This window comes from Oryx dammah, unplaced genomic scaffold, assembly GCF_014754425.2.
Source record: "Oryx dammah isolate SB20612 unplaced genomic scaffold, SCBI_Odam_1.1 HiC_scaffold_28, whole genome shotgun sequence".
Lineage (NCBI taxonomy): Eukaryota > Metazoa > Chordata > Mammalia > Artiodactyla > Bovidae > Oryx > Oryx dammah.
Genome location: NW_024070212.1, coordinates 21,097,560 through 21,112,976, shown reverse-complemented (window position 1 = coordinate 21,112,976; position 15,417 = coordinate 21,097,560).

Genomic DNA, 15,417 nt, shown 5'->3' with positions numbered 1-15,417 from the left:
CTCTGAGACCCAGGGCAGAAGAAGTAATTAGAAAGGAACCTTGGTCAGACCCACTTGTTGATCTTGGAGGGCCTCCTGGAAAGGTAGGAGGCTACAGGGTCTCAGCTTGAGGACACAGATGCTAGCAGCAGCCAGTTTGAGGAGCTCATCCCACCATGAAGACACTGGTACTAGGAGGACAATTTGGAATCCTTCTTCTAGCTAATTAGTGCCAGAACCTGGCCCTATCCACTAGACTGTTGGTACCAGTCCTGGGACGCCCCAGAGCAAGCAGATAACTGGGCAGAGAGACAGCCTACCCATCACTAAGCTAGCTACAATAGGATGCCCTGAGTTCCCAGCTGCCCTGGGACCTAGTTCTACCCACCAGAGGATCCAACCCCCAGATTCAACCACCAGAGAGCTGACACTACCCCTGAGACCCAGCCTCACTCACCAGGAGGTGAGCAATAGCCCTGGGATCTACTGGGCCCCACTCTGTCTACCTAAAGGCCAACACCAACTCTGAGACACCAGGGCTCTATAGCCAGAGAATCTAGAACCCAGCTCCACCCATCAGTGGGTCAGCCCTGGCCCTGGGACCTGGCCTCACCCACTCATGTGCAGACACCACCTCAGGACCATTGAGGTCATACAGCCAGGTTTGTCAGGCAGGGCCTGATCCACTCACCAACGGGCTGGCACTAGTAGTGGGACCCCCATGGGCACTGGTCCTGCCTACCTGTTGGTCAACACCAACTCCAGGACTCCCAAAACCCTGAATCCAGAGACTCTGAACCCACCCCCATCCATGATCAGGCTTCAGGACACTCTGAACCCCATCAGTCCACCCATAGTGGGTCAACAGTAATTCCAAGATCCCTGGGAATGTAGCCAGTTGCCCTGGAACCTGGCTCTGCAGACCAATTGGCCAGCACTTGTCCTAGGACCCTCCAGGGCCCCATAGCCAGCTTCCTCATTACTCAGCCTGACCCACTAATAGTACAAAACCAGAACTGAACTCCCCTGGACATGCAACCAGCCATGCTAGGACCTGGACCCATCCACCAGTAGCTGGCAGGCTCTGAAAAGGCAAGGCCTTGCAACTAACTGGAACGGGGGTCAGCCACATCTACCAGCATGTACACTGTAGTCAGTCCACCACAACAGAAGGAACCATGCAGCCCACACAGAGGACACCCTGAGCATAAGTCTTTAGAAAACAAAAGGGTGTGCACTGTTCATTTCCTCCATAAGGCCACTACTCCAAAACTGAGAAACATAACCGACCTAACAAATACATAGAAGTACAAATAGTAAATTAGACAAAAGGAGGCAATAGAGGAGTATGTTCCAAACACAGAAACAAGATAAAATTCCAGAAGAACTAAGTAAATTGGAGATAAACAATCTATTGGATAAAGACTTTAGGTAATAATCAAAAAGATGCTCAAAGACCATGAGAGAAGACTGAATGACCAGAATGAGAAGTTAGAATTTTTAAACAGAGTCAGAAAATATAAGGAAAACCAAAAAAGATGAGTACAATAAATGAAATTTTAAAATACACTAGAAGGAATCAACAGTAGATTAGATGATACAGAGGAACAAATCAATGAACTAGAAGGCAGAATAGTGGAAATCATTGAAGCTGAACCGAAAAAAGGAAAACAAAAATGAGGACACTTTAAGAGACCTCTAGGATGACATCAAGCATACTAACATTCGTGTTGTAGGAGTCCCAGAAGGAGAGACAGAGAAAGGGGTAGAGAACATATGTGAAGACATAATAGCTGAAGAGTTTCCTAACTTGGGAAAGGAAACAGATTTTCTAGGTACAGGAGGCAGAGTCTCAAACAGGATCAACCCAAAAAGGACCACATCAAGATACATTGTAATTAAAATGGCAAAAGTTAGATAGGGTTGTTAAGATATGTTTGAATTTAAAAGATTACCAACTTAAAATAATCACATTTGAATAGAGATTGCTACATATAAACCCCATGGTAAGCACAAACCAAAATAATAGATTAATTCTCAAAAGAGAAACCAAACATAACACCGAAAGTAGTCACGAAATCACAAATCATAACAAAAAAGAAATGAACAAAAAAGAATTACAAAATAACCCCAAAACAATTAACCAAAAGGCAATACATGTATCAGTTCAGTTCAGTCGCTCAGTCGTGCCCGACTCTTTGCGACCCCATGAATCGCAGCACGCCAGGCCTCCCTGTCCATCACCAACTCCCGGAGTTCACTCAGACTCACGTCCATCGAGTCAGTGATGCCATCCAGCCATCTCATCCTCTGTCGTCCCCTTCTCCTCCTGCCCCCAATCCCTCCCAGCATCAGAGTCTTTTCCAATGAGTCAATTCTTTGCATGAGGTGGCCAAAGTACTGGAGTTTCAGCTTTAGCATCATTCCTTCCAAAGAAATCCCAGGGCTGATCTCCTTCAGAATGGACTGGTTGGATCTCCTTGCAGTCCAAGGGACTCTCAAGAGTCTTCTCCAACACCACACTTTAAAACCATCAATTCTTCGGTGCTCAGCCTTCTTCACAGTCCAACTCTCACATCCATACATGACCACTGGAAAAACCATAGCCTTGACTAGACAGACCTCTGTGGGCAAAGTAATGTCTCTGCTTTTGAATATGCTATCTAGGTTAGTCATAACTTTTCTTCCAAGGAGTAAGCGTCTTTTAATTTCATGGCTGCAATCACCATCTGCAGTGATAAAGTCTGACACTGTTTCCACTGTTTCCCCATCTATTTCCCATAAAGTCATGGGACCAGATGCCATGATCTTTGTTTTCTGAATGTTGAGCTTTAAGCCAACTTTTTCACTCTCTACTTTCACTTTCATCAAGAAGCTTTTCAGTTCCTCTTCATACCTATTCAATAATTACTTTAAATCATGCTAAGTCATTTCAGTTGTGTCTGACTCTTTGCGACCCTGTGGACTTATAATCTACCAGGCGCCCCTGTCCATAGGATATTCCAGGCAAGAATACTGGAGTGGGTTGCCATTTCCTTCTCCAGGGGATCTTCTCAACCCAGGGATTGAACCTGCATCAATCCCCCATTCTTACACCTGTAAGAATGGCTCTTATCGAAAAGACAATAATAACAAGCGTTGGCAAGAATGTGGAGAAAAGGGAACACTTGTGTACTGTTGGTGGGAATGTAAATTGGTGCAGCCACTATGGAAAACAGTATGGAGATTCCTCAAAAAATTAAAAATAAAACTAGTGTGTGTGTGTGTTAGTCACTCAGTCATGTCCGCCTCTGTGACCTCATGGACTATATAGCCTGCCAGGCTCCTCTGTCCATGGAATTCTCCAGGCAAGAATACTGGAATGGGTTGCCACTCCCTTCTCCAGGGGATCTTCCTGACCCAGGGATTGAACCTTGGTCTCCTGTATTACCATCTGAGACTCCAGGAAAGTCCAGAATCTGCCTGTAATGTGGGAAACCTGGGTTCAATTCCTGGGTTGGGAAGACCCTCTGGAGAAGGGAAAGGCTACCCACTCCAGTACTCTGGCCTGAAGAATTCCTTGGACTGTATAGTCCATGGGGTTGCAAAGAGTCGGACACAACTGAGTGACTTTCACTTTCACTTCACTTTCAACATATGATCCAGCAATTCTATTGCTGAGTATATATACAAAGCAAATAAAAATGCTAATTAGAAAAGATACATGCACCCCTATGTTCACGGCAGCATTATTTACAATTGCCAAGATATGAAAGCAACATAAGTATTCATTAATAAAAGATATGGCTTACATATTCAATGGAACATATTTTTAAAATGAAAAAGGCTTAAAACAGTGAAATCTTACCAGTTGTGACAACACAAAGGACCTACACTGTGTTGTGCTTAGTAAAATAAGTCAGACAAGAGAAAACAAACTCTATATGAATTTCACTTATATGTAGAATTCAAAAAAGCAAAACAAATGATCAAGCATAACAAAACAGAAACAGAGTTATAGATACAGAGGGGAAAAAAAACAGGTGGTTGCCAGAGGGGAGATGAATGAAGGGAGGAGAAAAATAAGTGAGGGAGACTAAGAGGTATGAACTTTCAGTTACAAGATCAATGAGCCACAGGTATGAAATGTACAGTGAGGGGAATACAGCTGATAGTTATGTAATATCTTTGTACGGTTACAAATGGTAACTAGATTGATCACGGTGATCATTTTGAAATGTATAGAAATATTGAATTACTACGTTGTGAACCAAGAACTAACATAGCTTTGTAGGTCAACTATACTTCAAAAACAAACAAACTCATTAATATATAGATCAGATCTGTTCTAAAAAGGACAGAAATGGTATGGACCTAACAGAAGCAGAAGATATTAAGAAGAGGTGGCAAGAATACACAGAAGAACTATACAAAAAAGATCTTCATGACCCAGATAATCACGATGGTGTGATCACTCACCTAGAGCCAGACATCCTGGAGTGTGAAGTCAAGTGGGCCTTAGGAAGGATCACTATGACCAAAGCTAGTGGAGGCAATGGAATTCCAGTTGAACTATTTCAAGTCCTAAAAGATGATACTATGAAAGCGCTGCACTCAATATGCCAGCACATTGGGAAAACTCAGCAGTGACCACAGGACTGGAAAAGGTCAATTTTCATTCCAGTCCCAAAGAAAGGCAATGCCAAAGAATGTTTGAACTACCACACAATTGCACTCATCACACACACTAGCAAAGTAATACTCAAAATTTTCCAACCCAGCTTCAACAGTACGTGAACTGTGAACTTCCCAGTGTTCAAGCTGGATTTAGAAAAGGGAGAGGAACCAGAGATCAAATTGCCAACATCCTTTGGATCATCAAAGACACAAAAGAGTTCCAGAAAAACATCTACTTCTGTTTTATGGACTACACCAAACCTTTTGACTGTGTGGATCACAACAAACTGTGGAAAATTATTAAAGAGACAAGAATTTCAGACCACCTTACTGCCTTCTGAGAAATCTATATGCAGGTCAAGAAGCATCAGTTAGAACTGGATATGGAACAACAGACTGGTTCCAAATTGGGAAAGGAGTACGTCAAGGCTGTATATTGTCACCCTGCTTATTTAATTTATATGCAGAGTTCAGTTCAGTCACTCAGTCGTGTACAACCCTTTGTGACCCCATGAACTGTAGCATGTATGTAGAGTACATCTAGTACATGGGCTAGATGAAGCACAAGCTGGGATCAAGATTGCCAGGAGAAATATCAATAACCTGAGATATGCAGATGACACCACCCTTATGGCAGAAAGCAAAGAGGAACTGAAGAGCCTCTCGATGAAAGTGAAAGAGGAGAGTGAAACAGTTAGCTTAAAACTCAACATTCAAAAAACTAAGATCATGGCATCTGGTCCTATCACTTCATGGCAAATAGATGGGAAACAATGGAAACAGTGAGAGACTTTATTTGGGGGGGGTGGCTCCAAAATCACTGCAGATGGTGATTGCAGCCATGAAATTAAAAGATGCTTGCTCCTTGGAAGAAAAGCTATGACCAATCTAAACAGCATATTAAAAGGCAGAGACATTACTTGGCCAACAAAGGTCCATCTAGTCAAAGCTATGGTTTTTCCAGCAGTCATGTATGAATGTGAGAGTTAGACTATAAAGAAAGCTGAACACTGAAGAATTGATGCTTTTGGACTGTGGTGTTGAAGACTCTTGAAAGTCCCGTGGACTACAAGGAGATCCAACCAGTCAATCCTAAAGGAAATCAGTCCTGAATATTTATTGGAAGGACTGGTGCTGAAGCCGAAACTCCAATCCATTGGCCACCTGATGAGAAGAACTTACTCAATTGAAAAGAACCTGATGCTGGGAAAGATTGAAGGTGGGAGGAGAAGGGGATGACAGAGGATGAGATGGTTGGATGGCATCACCAGGAGTTGGTGATGGACAGGGAAGCCTGGCATGCTGCAGTCCATGGGATCGCAAAGAGTTGGACACGACTGAGCAACTGAACTGATGTAAAATATGTTTTATCCCAATATATGATATATAAATAACAAATGTATTTATGTTTTATTCTACATATACTATATATTACCCTAATATATAATAAGTAAACTATATCTATGTAATTTACACAATTGTTAATATATTTGTTTATAAATATATAGTGATATAATTTATAAATAAAATATTAATATATATATTTATATAGAACATAGACATGATATCCCATCTAATTGATTATTAAAGTATATTTCTTTCCATAGGTTGTAAAATTGTACATAATCTGTTTCCTGCCTCTGTCTCCAGCCTTTCTCATTCTCATTAAGATCTTATCTCAGATGTTCCTACCTCAAAGAGACTGTAATTTTCATTTTAATATAGCTAGGCCTTACACCTTACCCCAACACATTCCCCTGTATGCCTTCCTTTACTTTCACAGCTTGTTGAAGGTGGACATGTAAATGTGGATCTTTCAAATATGATCAAAATTTTTGAGATTCTGTGCATAATAATTGCTATTTTAAAATTACAATTAGTATTCCATTTTAGAAATATACCAAGTTTATTTATTCACTTTGTTGATAGAAATTTGGATCAGTTCCAGTTGAGTCTATTATGAGTAAACTACTATAAATATTTGTGTACAAGCATTTTATGGATATCTTTTCATTTCTTGCAACACTCAGAAAAAAAGGATATTTGCAAAGTGTCTCAAGTTACAGGATACTCAATTATTTTATTTTGAACTTCCAAGTGTATTTTTTATGGGGAAAGATTAATCAGCTTCAAATGACATCAAACAAACAAAACTATTTGGATATTCAAGAGGTATCCTGACTGAAATCATGAGAAGAAGGGAAGGAGAGAAAGAGAAAGAAAGGGAGAGAAGGGAGAAAGAGGAAGAGAAATATATAGATTTAGTAATTTTCCTACAAGCATGACTTCAAAATTGTATCTGTTTGATGACAGCATAAACAAACATTTTAAATATCAGTTTGAAAAGCAATAGGGTTCCATATGTATGTCTACAGAAAATGGATAAATTGCAGTATATTCATACAATGCAACATTAAACAAGATATGAACCAGAGATATATGCAACAACAGGGATAAACCTTAAAAAATCAGGAGGATTATATTTTAGGCTTACCTTACATGTTGTCATCAATGGTGTGTATGTTCTCTACTTCTCATCAACGGAGTGGTACATCCATAGGCCCTAATCAAGGAATATCCCTGGACAGTCACATTATATCACATGATCCCACCTTCTACCTATTTTGGACAACTGATGACTAACCCAAGAGCAGCCAACCCACAAGTAAAACAAATACATGCAATCATCCTCAATAAAATTAGAATGCATGCAATATGTGCGCAATGGATTCCATGCTCAGTATGATTGCCAGAGGTGATAACAAATTTTGTCTTCAGAAGCTTCAGAAAAGATATAACTAAATGGGGTCCTGAACAAGGGAGGAGAAAAGAAACCTATTGCAAATATGGTTGAGACCGAAAATAAAGTTTATTGACTCATATGGGCTGCAGTCCATAGGGTCACAAAGGGTTGGAAATAACTGAATAACTGAGAGCACACACATATAGATCGCTGACCTAGCCAAAGTGAAGCAAAGTATACAAAGAAACAAAATTCTTACTCAGAATAAAATATACAGCCAGGATTATTTATAATGATAAAAAGGATAATTCTCAAGAAGCTAGACCAAGCCTACATGTGCATGCACTTAATAGCAGAACATGGAAAAAATGATAGCGTTGAATGGATAAACATATAAATCCAATATTATAGTAGAGATATCAACACCCCTCTCAACTGTTAATAGAACAATTGATGATAATAAAACACTACGTCATTTTAAAAACACAACAGAAAACCAAAAACTATGAGTATCCCACCCACTGCTAGTGATGAGGCTTTCATTTCCAGTCTACAGGCTGGTGATCTAGTTCCAAAACGCTTTTTAAAAATTCTGTTCCCTAGGACCATTCTCATAAAGTCCAGCTGTTTTTAAACATGGCTGCTCATTAGAAACATATCTGGAGCTCTGGAGAAAAAAAGCAACACCTGGGCATTTATATTTTTCAAAAAGCTCCAAGATGATTCTGATATGCATCTGGATTTTTTTAAGTGATTACAGGTTTTTCTATTAAATGGTAGTTTGGGTGATATGGAATTCTATTATTTTTCTGTTGACCAATCGAGTGAGTTACATAACAGTTACATAATCACAATAATAAAAGATGTTTATCAGTTTTCATAATCAATAGCTAGACAAAAAATATAAAAGATCATTACAACTGCAAGTTATAATGGGACACGATTAATCTGACAATATAAAATGATTACATACAATTTGGGGGATCACGCAGAGTGATGTGGAGAAGGCAATGGCACCCCACTCCGGCACTCTTGCCTGGAAACTCCGATGGACGGAGGAGCCTGGTGGGCTGCAGTCCATGGGGTCGCACAGAGTTGGACACGACTGAGCGACTTCACTTTCACCTCCATCCATTGGAGAAGAAAATGGCAGCCCACTCCAGTGTTCTTGCCTGGAGAATCCCAGAGACGGCGGAGCCTGGCGGGCTGCCGTCTTTGGGGTCGCACAGAGTCGGACACGACTGAAGCGACTTAGCAGCAGCAGCAGCAGCAGCAGAGTGATGTGATAAGTGGAAGTGCATACATGTAAATGGATTAAATATACCAACCAAAATCCATTTACATTTAAGGCAATTATCAATCTGTAAGGACCATTCTCAGTATTCACTATCTGAGGCATGTTCCCCAGGAAACAGATCTGAGACAGATTACTTTACTGTGCCCAAGACTGCTCTCTGGAACACCCGAAGTAGAAATGGGCAGACATAAAAGCTGAACTATGATCCAGCTTTGACAGAGGTTCCAGTTGATCCCATGTGGAGCTGGAAAGACTCATAAGCCTTGTCTCCAGTTGAGGTGAGGAGACCAGGCCTCTCAGGTGTTGGATGAGAGCTGCCCCCAATAGGGGTGTTACCATAGGCAAGACAGCTCCTTTCAGCAGAGAGCAATTCTTAGGGGCCTCAGTCCTGAAGGGGGATGTGGGCAGTGCAGTACAGCGTTTACCACATAAGGTCTGATGCTCCGTTTTGTTACATTTGTGACACTTGTGCACAGATAACAAGTGGAGATGTTAAGTAGCCATTTGGGTATAAAATCTTGAAGCTCAAGAGAAAGGCCTGGGCTATAGCCAAATGAGAGGGAGAAAAAAAAAATAGTAACATATACTTTTTTTTTTTCTATAGCCTGGGCTATAGAAATTCAACAGCATTTGGGTGAAATTTTAAAACTGTAACACTAGGTAATATTATATATAAATTACACCTAGTTAAAAAAAAAAAAAGCCTAGATGATATACCAAGGAAATTAGAAGAGTAGTCGTGCAAAACCTGAACTTTGGAGCATGTCAAATTTAAGAAGTTTGGAGAGAGAGGAGGAATGAGCCAAAGTAATTGAGAAGGAGCAGCCAGTGAGATAGAAAGAAAGCTAAAAGTGTGTTGACCGTGAAACCAAGTGTGCAAAGTGTTTCCAGGAGGAAAAAATGATCAGTAATGTCAGATGCTGCAGACAGGTCAAGGGAGACAGAAGACTGAGATGCGCCCATTGAGTCCAGCCACGTGAAAGTCACTGGTGATCTTGACAAGAGAAAGGTTTGGTGGAATCGTCAGGGTAGAAAAATGATTGGAGTGAGCTTATGAGAGAATAGGAAGAGAGAAACTGAAGGCATTAAAAATTAGCTGATTGATACCTATACTCCAATATCACAAGTTTTCAAAATTAAAACTTTTAAATAGTTTTTTAAGTATTAAAAGCAAAAACCTTTATGCTCACTCTCAAACATTTATAAAATTTACAATAATGAATTATTTTTAGTGTAGCAATATCGTTGAATATGCCTCATTGATTTAGAAGCTTAAAATAATTATTTTATTGAAGTATAATTGATTTACAATGTTGTATTAGTTTCTGCTGTATAGCAAGGCAATTCATATATATATACACACACACACACACACATATATCTGAATAAACTTTTTCATATTCTTTTCCATTATAGTTTATCATGGGATCTTGAATAGAGTTCCCTGTGCTATACAGTGAGACCTTGTTGTTTATGCATCCTACATATAATGGTTTGCATCTGCTAACCCCAAACTCCCAATCCACCCCTCTCCAAACCCCGCTCCCCCTCGGCAACCACCAGTCTGTTCTGATTTGGAGATTTTTGATATACTTTCTGACAAACTGTCTCTAAGATCTAAGTTTTAGATATTTGCTGTTAATGGCTAATAAAACTGAAAAGAACTATATTCAAAGATATGTGATCCAAGTGGAATAAGTGTTAAATTATCTGTATAATAAAGTATAACATTTTATAAATGTCATAAAGTATAACATTCACTTTCAAAAATAATTAGCTGATTGAGATGGAGAAAGACAAACACCACAAGATTTCACTCATGTGTGGAACAGAAAAAACAATAAACAGAACAACATACATAGAGAGAAGAGCGTAGTGGCTACCAGAGAGAAGGGGCAGAGGAAACAGGTGGGGAAGGAGTAAAACAGGTAAAAAAGGATAAAATGTAAACAGGTACAATCATGAAACTAAACGTAAACTCCACTCCTTATACTTACAGGAGCAACCATAAAACCAAATCAATTTACAAATTAAATATAGGCACACCAATAAAATTCAGATTGACCTCATTAAGTTAATGTGACAATGTAATACTATTTTGTTTAAGCAAAATCACCAATGCAGAGTTTATTGATAAAAATGTAACATCCTATTGACTTGATTCTTTCGATTTTGTGCACAATGGATGTGCATTTAAATCATGGTCATATCATTGCTGATAATTTTCTTTATTAAAAAAAAAAGGAGCTCATTTAACCACAGATTTGTTTTTGGGTGAAATGAAGTGAAAGTCACTCAGTCATGTCTGACTCTTTGCAACCCCATGGACTGTAGCCTGCCAGGCTCATTTGTCCATGGAATTCTCCAGGAGTGGGTAGCCATTCCCTTCTCCAGGGGATCCTCCCAACCCAGGGATCGAACCCAGTTCTCCCACCTTGCAGGTGGATTCATTACTGTCTGATGGGTGAGTGACTCAATTTAATGGGTGCACCCCTTCCAAATAAAACATTGTAATTTTTAAAAAAATCTTTTAAGCAAAAAATTAATTATTGCACATTTATTTCTTCCTGTTGAGCTGCAGCATGTTGGTATGAACAAAGAATACAAGTAAAACACTTTAAATATTAATACCATACACATGCTGTACTCACTGACGTGCACAGATTCTTTCAAGTTTGACATTTCTATTCTCTGTCACACCATAGTGATGACAATTCTCCCAGCAGTTTCACTGTCTTGAACCAGTACAAAACTTTCATCTACAGATGAGGTGGAGATGTTATTTGTTCTTCATATGGCAGGAATATGATCAGAAACAGACACAAACTGGGACACCAAAAATAGGAGGCCATATTTAGTCTTTAAGATAGTTATCTATAATTCAGAATACATTTATATTACTTTTTAGAGGTTATCATAAACATGGAACAGATCATGGGAAAAACAGAGATTAGAAGCTGCTAAAATGCCTATGTTGATCTTTGTAAAGTTGGTCCAGCAGCTTATCTTCTCTGCATGAGAATGAAGAGGAAAAAAAACAGCCCTTGGCTGGTCTCCAGCCCCTACTTTTCTATGGTTTTCTCCTCTCCCCTCAAACAAAATAGGAAAGGAGCTGACTATCAGGTATACATTGACATTCATTCACACAAATGTGCTGCTTCCATTTAAACCTTTTAATCTATCATTGTAGAAGGAAAGACTTTCCCTCTCTTAAAGGAAATTAAGATTCAGAAATCCCTGGATTGGTAGCAGATACTGGATTTGATATATAGAGAAGATATATAAGAATGACTTCTCCTTAGAATTTATGCTTAGGAAGGAACTCCAACATAACCCTAACCTAATCTGAGATCTAACTTGCATGCGCAGGCTCAGCTAGTCTGACTTGGAGAAAACTGTCCCCGCTGTATTAACCTGCCTGAGACACTGCAAGTCCCTTCTCCAGAGAGTGCTCCTCCTCCCTGCCCCTGTGCCATAGCTGGCCCTGGCCTGGGGTGCTCTTCCTTTCTGCCTTTCCACTTTCTGATGCCTACCAGTCTTCTTCTTCCCATCCCACCGTCCTGCCACCCTAGGAGGGAGAAATTGCTCCAGGTCCCCTCTCTTGTGGGGCAGGGGCGGTGGGCTGGCATGGAAAAGCTTGGTGGCCTGGTGAGCTTATCTTCATCTCAAGAGAAGCTCTGGTACTGAGTTGTAAGACATGGCTCTTGCCTTTCAATGCTTGGGTGACAATACAGAGCCTAAGATGTTGAAGATTATAAAACACAGAACATGGTCTCTAGGTCCACAGAGGTGCTTTTCAGCTATAAAAATAGTGGGCAATGCTAATCAGCTTAACGGGAATATGTCTTAAGGGTTTTCTCTGAATAGTAAGCTCACCCATTCAATCAGATTTCCTGGTCTAAAGAGCTCTCAATGGCTAATATTCCACTGAAGTGAGGTGTGGAAGGATTCTTGACTTTTCTTGAAGAGCAGAAAAGGAAGATGAATATCACCATAAACTGGGATTAAGAGCATGCAACTCAAATATTTTATACAAGACATGCTCCTAATTTCTTTCTACACAGTAACATATACTGTTTTTTTTTTCTGTCTTGTTTTTTTAAACTCTTCTTTTCATGCTTTCATCAAACATTCATTAAGCTTCATTTTTGTGATAGGCTCTTTGCTAAGTGTTTCAGGATTACGAGATACAAAACACCTGCCCTCAAGGATAAGAAAGAAAAAAGTCCCTGCCCTCAAGGGACTTTCAGTCTGAAGGAAGAAACAATAAACTGTAAAACAAGTAGACAAATAATTGCAATACACGATCACTTCTTGTTCAGGGCTCATGCAACCATCTATATTTCCTTTATTTTTTGTTTTCTACTGTAATCGCCACAATGCAAGGTCCACTCTGGTTGAAGACTCTGCAGCCTTTGCCTAATGTCCTGCAAAGAAGGACGTTCAGCACGTGTTTTTGGTAATGAAGATACAGATTTTATATAATGGCAACCAACCCATCTATAGATTGCAAGCTGTTTGTGCAGAGGCTGTGTCTAATTGTCCATTTTGTAAAGTCTCTCATCCACTGGAAAAGTGCTTTTAAGTGCTAAGAAAATGTAGTAGTACTCCCCTGCTGCCACCTGCTGCTTTATTTCCACTAAGTTGGGCTCAGAATCGTAGAAAATGTAACTAAAAATCATTTACCATGCTCAACTATAAAATGAAATCCTGCTCTCCAACACACACACAGGCACATGTCAATAAACACCCACTCACCACCCAACACATATGTATACTTTCTCTCATTGCCTCCATCTCTGCTGGCCCCAAACAGCATTTATTTGCATTCAGTTTCTTTATACCCCCACCCATGAGAGGGGGAAATAAATCACATCTACAGGTTTTCCTGAGCACTGTGTTCAACTAGGACTAGAGAATGCAACCAAGGTGGCATGATCAGAAAAAATGTTTCCTCTGGATGACAAAAGCATGTTTCAGGCACAATTCAAGGCTCCGGGGAATCAACGATGAACAAGAGAAATACATTTTCTGCCCTAAAGGAGGTTATATTCTGGGGTGACGGGTTCTGATAACTCCTAAACAAATAAATAATATCATACATGAGTAATGGCTAGAAAAGTATGTTAAAAATAGCAGTGTGACTAAGGTGCTACTCCAGTTAGACTAGGGATGGCCCCATAGAGGAGTCACGATTTTGCAAGAGGAGGTGATACTGGTAACGAAAAAGAGGAAGACAGGCCAAGCTCTAAGAGAAGAGCATTTCAGGCAGAAAGGTCAGAATCAATCCTGAGGACTTCCCCTGCTGGTACAGTAGATAAGAATCCACCTGCCAGTGTAGGGGACATGGGTTCAATCCTTGGTCCAGGAAGATTCCACATGCTGTGAGGCAACTAAGCCCGCACACCACAGCTACTGAACCTGCACTCTAGAGCCCATGAGCGGTTAACTACTGAGTTCATGTGCTGCACTGAAGCCTGTGTGTCTACAGCCTGTGCTGCACAGCAAGAGAAGCCGCCATGATGAGCAGCCCATTCAATGCAATGAAGAGTCACTCCCACTCGCCACGACTAGAGAAACCCCGTTCACAGCAACAAAGACCAGTGCAACCGAAAATAAAAAGTAATTAATAAAAAATAACAGGTAGGTCCTGAGACGAGAAGGACTTTGAAATCTTAGGCAAGAGGGAAGGCCAGGGTGGCCAGAGCAACATGAGGTGAGTGAGGAGCAATCAGAGGAAAAGGAGGCTGGCAAGAGTGGCAGGGTGGGACCAGCAAGTGCCTGGTAGACCATGATAAGGCATTTGGATCTGACTGTATATGTAAAGGCAAAACCACTAGAGGAACTTAAGCAAGGGGGTGATAAAATCTGCTCTTCTCTTCTGAATGATCACCGTGGAGGATGGATTAGAATGGAAAGAGTGGACACCAAAGACCAATTAAGAGGCCATGGCTGTCATCCAGGTGTCAAGGGGGTAATGTGCTGCAGCAGACGGTGAAGATGGGAGAAATGTCAACTTTGAGATTTACCTTGTAGGTAGAGATGAAGGGTTTATTGAAGAACTAGAGGTGGGAATGAGTGAAAGAAAGGAACCTAATGGGGCTCCCAGAACAACTACGTAGAGATGATAGCATGTGCTGAGGTGAGGAAGGCTGGGTGGGTGAATGAATATATTTGGGAGTGGGAAATCAAGAGCTCTATTCGGCCATGAAAGGCCTGAATAGCTGTTAGATTTCCAAATGGAACAGACACTTAGATTCTAAGTCTAGATCTCAGAGAAGAAGCCCAGTTGGAGATCTAAGAGTCATCAGCATGTAGACGCTTCATAAGATCATGTTTGTTGACCTTTGTCAACTTCATAGCTTCAGATAATATCTTTACCTAACCTAAAGGAGATCAGTCCTGGGTGTTCACTGGTAGGACTGATTTTGAAGCTGAAACTCCAATACTTTGGCCACTTGATGCAAAGTGCTGACTCATTTGAAAAGACCCTGATGCTGGGAAAGATTGAAGGCAGGAGGAGAAGGGGACGACAGAGGATGAGATGGTTGGATGGCATCACCGACTCAATGGACATGAGTTTGGGTGGACTCCGGGAGTTGATGATGGACAAGGAGGCCTGGCATGGTGCAGTTCATGGGGTTGCAAAGAGTCGGACACGACTGAGAGACTGAACTGAACTGAACACCTTCTATCCCAGAATAGCATTTTTCCATCAGCAAGAATAGCAAAGTAAATGACT